Raw genomic sequence first — 8,336 nt, forward strand, 5'->3', positions numbered from 1 at the left:
CACTCCAGTCTTTCCACATGAGGTATGCATAGACGGGTGGACAATCACCTACACGGAGTTTCAACCCCAAAAGATCAAGCGAGCTAAAAAGCGGTCCAATCAAACAAAGATGAACTTACAGAGTCAGCAAGCTGACAATACTCTAAGCAATAATTCTGTGGAGTATGACATCACTAAAGATCTAGCTAAGAGAAAGTGTTATCATTGCCAGCAGGAAGGACATTATGTTAACTCTTGCTCACAGAAGAATCAACAAGTACACCATGGAAGTAGCCAGAGTCAGATCACTACCGGACTGCCACCAGGAAGTGTCAGTGATACCCAACCCAAAAGAAGCATTTGGTGAAATTGATGAATGAAGAAGTCGTGCTAGACTATCCAAGATTCTTAGTTAAGGAATAGGAGTTGTGCCCCTTATGTAATAAAAACGATAGTATCGCAAGTGAGTCAATAATTGAGTTGTGCATCTTTAAGTGCTTTGTTGATTTGTCATTGTGTTTATGCTTGTTTTGCATCTTTGTAATGATTGCAATGATCTTGTTGGGTGTTCCCACAATTTTATTTAGTTTACAGGCCTAAGGTATAAGGATTAATGAAATAAATAGTTGGGTTATCGTTCTTCTATTTTTATCCTGTCTTCGAAGCAGCCTGTCTTTATCGGTTCATATCTCTAATTTTGGATGGTCAAAAATCCTAAGGAAATTATGGACAACAGTAGACTTCAATCACAAGACGATGCAAGCTATGCTTTGGTATCCCCTACTTTACCTTATCTTAAGGGGGGTAGCTAGGTTGAAGATTTTGCAAGATGAAGTGTCCTATGTTCTGGTTTGCGCAGCGAAAGCGTGGTGGGCCCATAACCCAAAGGTCCTAGGATCATTAATGTTTTGTAGATTGGTGGTAGATTCTCTTTTGGACCGAGAAGATAAGGAAGCTTTGTTGGATGGTGAACATATGAGGAAAGAGAATTATGGCCTAGTGATTAGGGTTACCTGAGAGTTGTTCAAGGTACCTATTAAAATTTTGGAATTAGTTAGGCAAATTACTTGGAGTAAGGGCAACAGGAATGTAAAGTAAAGTAGATATTTATCAAGGCGATTTAACTGCATGAGAAAGTGAAGAAGAATCCAAGGACGGAGTATTCCCATCTCTTAGTCGACGTCTTCCAAATCTCGAGGACGAGATTCATCTTAAGGGGGGTAGAATTGTAACACCCAAAAAATTGCCTCTTTTGAAATAGAGTTAAAATGATTTATTTATGAATTTTGTGCACATGAAATATAGGAAAATAAAATTTTTCATTAATTTAAAATACATCATAAGGTAGCAACATGTATGAGCATACATGCCATTGCATTTGATTTTATTGGTTGAGTGACTTTAATTGAAAAGTCAAAATGGTTAAAATGCTTTTGAAATGAAATTGAAAATGGCTTTGAAATAAAAGGAAAGAAAGAAAAGGAATTAGAAAATGTAAGAACTTAAAAAGTTATTTTTGGAAACTTACCAAAAATTGGTTCATCTATGTTGGAATTAGAAAGTATATTTAAATCTTATTTATGCTTGATTTGGTTCATATTTGAAATGGTTTTGAATTAAGAAAAGAAATAGAATTCAGAAATAGAAAAGGATTTTTATTTGAAAAAATATTCTATTCTTCATTTTTAGCCCAGCCTAGGAAATGGCCGACCCTTTTCCTCCCTCCTCTTCCCGGCCTCGGCCCAGCTGCCCCTCCCTTTCCCTCCTTTCGGCCTGCTTTGCATGGCCGACTCGGCGCTGCAGCCGCTTCAGCCTGCCTCGCGTAGCCGCTCGGCCTGCTCTACTCAGCCTGCTCCGCGCTGGAGGGCCTGCTCTGTGTCAGCCGCACGCACGTGTTCGGCCTTCACCGTTGCACAGGCTTCGCTCTTCTCCCTCACTACCCACGGGTCCTGCTCGTCAGCTAGCCACATCCCTTTCCCCTTCTTCCCTTTCCTTCCCTGCGCGCGTGCCTTCCTTTCCTTGCCCCGGCGATGGCGCGGCCAAATTTGGCAAGTCGCAGGCGCCATCTCTCCCGCAAGGAAAGCGACCAATCTTTCCCAGTGCCCCCGTTTCCCTTCCTTCTACTGCAAGCATCCGTCGTCTATAAATCCCCAAGCCACACCCCTCTTTCTCCTCGTTCCTCTGCTCGCGTCCAACAGCTCACCGCCACCGGCCATCCACTGCTCCCGAGCGCTATCCACGACGCCGACGTGCCCGTAGGTAACTCCGATTTCGCATTTTGGTCATGGATTGCTCGGATTCTCCTTCACCCGCATCTCCTTCTCTCTTTAGTTCACCGCCGCCATCGACTCGTGCCGTCGAAGACTCCCTAGACGTCGCGCTGCCCTCCTAATGACTCGGGGTGAGCTCCCAAACCTCCCCGTCCCCTTCTTGTCTCGGTTAGCACTCTACAACACCGTAGCAGCGAACACCCGAGTTGCCGGCCTTGGCGCCGCTATGAGCTTGGTACCCCACTGCGTTCCCTCGCCTTGGTAGTGCCCCCAACACGTTCGCGCACGCCTGTAGATCATCCTAGTAGGTTTGGTTTGCTCTAGGGAGATCTGGAATGCCCTCCCGACGATCGCCGTAGAGCACCAGTCGCCGCCAGCCATGGCACCCTCACTGGCGGGACTGTGCAGCTGCTGAAGGTCACCTGCACTCACCTGCACCGTTAGATCTGGCATGGACGACCTAGATTAGAATACCGGTTGGATTTAGTTTTCGGTCCATCGCGAACCGTGGACCTGGTCCACCCTGCCCCATTAGCATGTGCCCACGCCACGTGGTGAACCGCGCCACTCGCGCAGCGCCACATGTTCGCCTGGTCAGTAGCCATAGTCAACATCTAGTCAAAGCCACGCACGTTTTGCAGAAAAAGGCCTTCTGGTTTTGGCGAATCAACCCGCAGTCCGTTCCAGTTCAAACCAATTACATTTCAGTCATATTTTTATTCACTTTAGACCCTGTGTTTTCAAGAAATAGTATGCCTAGTCCAAAATTTATTTTAATTCAGATTTTAATTGTTTTAATTCAAAAATGAGTTCGGGTTATTTATAGAAATGCCACTAAATCTTATTTCATGCGTAACTTTTGCGTTTTAAGTCCGATTTGACCCGTTCGAATTGCGTTAGGATCGTATTTATGTTTTCTACATGTTTATACAACTATCAGGCATGTTTTCAACACTTGAAATTCATGGGTAGATTTAATCTATTATTTAACTAAAGGAAAACTTGATTAAATCATAACTTATTCATTTTAACTCCAAAATAGTCCATTCAAGTTGCGTTTGTTTCATAACGATGAGATCTATGCGTTAGTAATAGTGTTTACTATATTGTTATTTCTGAAATAATGTGGTTTAAATCATATCTTGATTAATGGTTATGCAACTAGGTTTTATACATAAAACATGATTTGTTTTACTTTTGTTTTATAATTTAAATCTAAAATTGACTTAATTCAATCCATATTGTTTATAAAATATCTTTTGTGTATGAATTCATATAGTTAAATAAACGAAGACTATAGTTTTCTTTTCCATGTATTAAGCAAATCTCTCGGTAGTTGTAACTTTTCAACCGTAGCTTCGATTAGCGTGCCTCTCACGAATGTGTGTTCGTAGCAATACGTAGAATCGTGTTTCAATCTCTTTTACTTATTTTTTTTATGATTGGTGTACTATTCTGATATAGATGCAATTGTATGCTATGCATGTATGTGTATGGATGTTTGTGTGGTGTTCTACAATTACGTCCAGTCGGTGAGATACACGTGATGATCTAAGAAGAAGAAGAAGGACATCAAAGAATACAGCTTACCGAAGGATCGATGTGTAAGGCAAGTATAGCATGGGATTGTCCTTGTTACCTATTCACATTTAAACACTTAATTCATATTGCATGTGTCTACCTTGTTGCCAAATAGGATATCCTAGATATTTGATAACTTGTACCTTGATACCTTTGGGATATTGCATGGGATAGTTTTTGCTAGTGCTTAATCAAAACCATGATCTTGTAACTTGACTAATTGTATACGCAATAAACATTAAAACATGACTTTTTAATAACATGGAAATAGGGGGCTAGAGTGTTTATATGCTTTAGATTCCTCTCCTTAAGGACTTATCTGTAAGCGATCATCTGGGACTTACAGTACAGCTGTAAGGGCCATATGGCTCTAGCTTTAGCTCAGTATGAGGATCTTTTCTAGCTTGTTAGTGGTTACCTTTAAGGCGCAAGGTATGTTTCCTTTGCTGCTAGGAAGTGTGTACTATGCTGCGATGCCCACGTGTGCCACTCCTAGAGAGGGGCCACATACGCCTAGCGACCCTAACTTGTTAGACGAATCCTTTGAAAGGCTTCATAGTGAACCCTGCTGACTTTCCTTGGAAGTGGGTCAAGAGATTAGCTACCTCGGGCAAAAGGGTAAATCACGACTCACAGTGAACGTGTACAACCTCTGCAGAGTGTAAAACTATTATAACAGCCGTGCTCACGGACACGAGCGGCCTTAGACCCTTATGGAATAGAGATTATCACTAATGGATAATGATGATGCTAATAATTGATTGTTTATGCTATAGATTATTCATGTTTACCCGATCATGTGTTTATGGGAATGATAAATTCTTTGTCACTCAATTGCTTAAAAATTTGACGTATTAAAGCTAATCATAGTAAACCAGTGTCAGCCTTTTGAGCCTCATGAACCCCATGATATAATTGTTAAGTACGACATGTACTTACTCTTGTTTTACTTTTCTATACATTGGATAAAAATCCCGGATGGGTGCCAGATTGCTGGTTTGGAGGAGTTAGGCTTGTGGTCAACCAGTCAGTTGTCCCTGTGAATTTGGAGTCTTCACTAGAAGATCAGAGTCAACTTTCCGCTGTCTTTACTCTGAGGTTATTTTATTTTTACTAATACATTATGTAATAAGTATTGTCTCTTGATATTATCCTGATTTGTGGCTATATGTGAGATTTGACTTCTTGGGCTCACATATAGTGTGTATCTGTTTTTGTCTTTAAAACTGGGTGCTACAACAAGAGAGGTGTTTGAAAGCAAGTATTGGTAAGCAAGAAGAGAGTGTGGTCCTTCTCAAAGAGCAGATGAGCCAGTAATCATCTGCTTTTTGTGAGGCCATCAACCAACAAGGCCAAAAAACTCACCTAATGTGCAATGTGTTCATCGGTTGCTTTAATCAACTATACGGTGCCACAAGGGTTAAGGCCCTTGACTTTCAGACACTTTAGTTGTAATGTGGTAGTCAGGTAAACCCATTGCTGGTTATCTAACTGGTCCTAATAATACAACTATCCACATAGAGTTACCCATTGCGACGACGCTACATAAGCAGAGTTTAGCTTCAGGTCCAGATCAGGCCAGTGATCCACCTTCTTCACCCCCTCAGGTCGAGGTGCAAGTCACCATGGAGGGAGATACAGAGCCTCTCAAGGCTTCTCCAATGCCTCGATACCTGAGTTAGCTTTAGGTTCTGATGAGGCAGTGATTCCACCTTCTTTGCCCCTCAGGTCAAGGTGCAAGCTGCCACAGGGACACATACAGAGCCTCTTAGGGCTTCTCCAATGCCCAAGACGCCTGAACCTGCTAATGCTAGTATTACTACAGTCAAACATAAGCAAAGTTCAGCTTTAGCTTCAGCTTTAGACTACGTCTAGAGCCTTATGTTCTACACATGGCTTTGAGGAAGATAGTCCTTCCTCGTGGCAGCAACAGGGAGTCATTGACCAACTTGAAGTAGTGGCTACTACTATCAATATGGAGAGGCGAGCAGTTTGACTTCTTACACTTTTTCTTATCTGAGATCGAGGATGTGATAGCTGATGCTATCAGTACTGAATTGCAGCACGTGTACCCTCACATCATCAGCTAAGTGCTACGCACAATTAACTCTGAAAAAGAATGGGCCACTGTTCAACGAGTTGACCTGCAAAGTTATGACCTACATGCCAACAAGTCTGGATGATCATCAATGTGGACAGTGTGCCCTTAGGTCCATTCAAGACCTGTGACCCATACAGGACAGAGAAAGACACAAAACGGTGGATGTAGCCCTAGAGCGGGCAGAGCACCAGTCTAGGATTAGAGGAATCTTGAATGTATGAATACAAGATTTAGACTCCGATGACAGCGACTAATGTGACCCTATGTTAGATGATCATGATGAGGGAGGGTTGTCCTCCAGTGGTGTGGCTGACAAAGAGATGGATGAAGTTCCACCTACTACAGAGATGTTAGCTAAGCTGGCAACGCCTCTAGTGTCCGTTCAGCAACCATCGGAGCTTGGACTGATACTTGCTAGGCTAGTTGTCGGCCAGGAAGAAAACTAGAAGCATATGGAATGATTAGATAAGTGTTTGAAAGCAAGTATTGATAAGCAAGCAGAGAGTGTGGTCCTTCTCAAAGAGCAGATGAGCCAGCAATCATCTGCTTTTTGTGAGGCCATCAACCAACAAGGTCAAAAAATTGACCTGATGTGCAATGTGCTCACCGGTTACTTTAATCAATTATACAATGCCACAGGGGTTAAGGCCCCTGACTTTCAGACACTTCAGTTGGAATGTGGTAGTCAAGTCAACCCCATTGCTAGTTATCTAACTAGTCCTGATAATACAACTGTCCACATAGAGTTACCCAATGCGACGATGCTACATAAGCAGAGTTCAGCTTCAGGTCCTGATCAGGCCGGTGATCCACCTTCTTCACCACCTTAGGTTGAGGTGCAAGTCACCACGGAGGCAGATATAAAGCCTCTCAAGGATTCTCCAATGCCTTGATACTTAAGCTAGCTTTAGGTTTGGGTGAGGCAGGTGATTCCACCTTCTTCGACCCCTCAGGTCGAGGTGCAAGCTACCATGGGGACACATACAGAGCCTCTCAGGGCTTCTCCAATGACTGAGATGTCTAAACCTACTAATGCTACTATTACTATAGTCAGACATAAGGAGAGATCAGCTTTAGCTTCAGCTTCAGACTGTGTCTAGAGGCTTATGTTCTACACACGGCTCTGAGGAAGATAGTCCTTCCTCATGGCGGCAATAGGGAGTCATCGACCAGCTTGCAAAAGTGGCTACTACTATCAATATGGAGAGGCGAACAGTTTGACTTCTTACACTTTTTCTAATCTGAGATCAAGGATGTGGTAGCTAATGCTATCAATACTAGATGGCAGCACACGTACCCTCACATCATCAGCTATCTGCTATGCATGATTGACTCTGGAAAAGAATGGACTGCTATACAACGAGTTGACCTATGAGGTTATGACCTACATGCCATCAAGTCTAGATGATCATCATCATGGACAGCATGCCCTTAGGTCCTTTCAAGAGCTATTACCCATATAGGACAGAGAAGGACACAAAATGATGGATGCAGCCCTAGAGCAGGCAGAGCACCAGTCTAGGATTGGAGGAATCTTGAATGTACAAATACAAGATTTAGACTCCAATGACAGTGACTAATGTGACCCTATGTCAGACGATCATGATGAGGGAGGGTTGTCCTCCAGTGGTGTGGCCAACAAAGAGATGGATGATGTTCCACCTACTATAGAGATGTTAGCCAAGCTAGCACCGCCTCTAGTGTCCATTCAGCAACAATTGGAGCTTGGACTGATACTTGCTAGCCTTGTTGTCACCCAGGAAGAAAACTAGAAGCGTATGGAGCAACAAGAGAGGTGTTTGAAAGCAAGTATTGATAAGCAAGCAGAGAGTGTGGTCCTTCTCAAAGAGCAGATGAGCCAGCAATCATTTGCTTTTTGTGAGGCCATCAACCAATAGGGCCAAAAAATCGACCTGATGTGCAATGTGCTCACCAGTTGCTTTAATCAACTATAAAGTGCCACAGGCATTAAGGCCCCTAACTTTTAGACGCTTTAGTTGCAATGTGGTAGTCAGGTCAACCCCATTGCTAGTTATCTGACTAGTCCTAATAATACAATTGTCCACACAGAGTTACCCATTGTGATGACGCTACATAAGTAGAGTTTAGCTTTAGGTCCTAATCAGGTCGGTGATCCACCTTCTTCACCACCTCAGGGCAAGGTGTAAGTCACCACGGAGGTAGATATAGAGCCTCTCAAGGCTTCTCCAATGCCTCGATACCTGAGCCAGCTTTAGGTTCTAATGAGGCAGGTGATTCCACCTTCTTTGCCCCCTCAGGTCGAGGTGCAAGCCGCCATGGGGATATATACAGAGCCTCTTAGGGCTTCTCCAATGATTGAGATGCATGAACCTGCTAATGCTAGTATTACTATAGTCAGACATAAAGAGAGTTTAGCTTTAGCT

Source organism: Miscanthus floridulus, chromosome 7 (assembly GCF_019320115.1).
Source record: "Miscanthus floridulus cultivar M001 chromosome 7, ASM1932011v1, whole genome shotgun sequence".
Lineage (NCBI taxonomy): Eukaryota > Viridiplantae > Streptophyta > Magnoliopsida > Poales > Poaceae > Miscanthus > Miscanthus floridulus.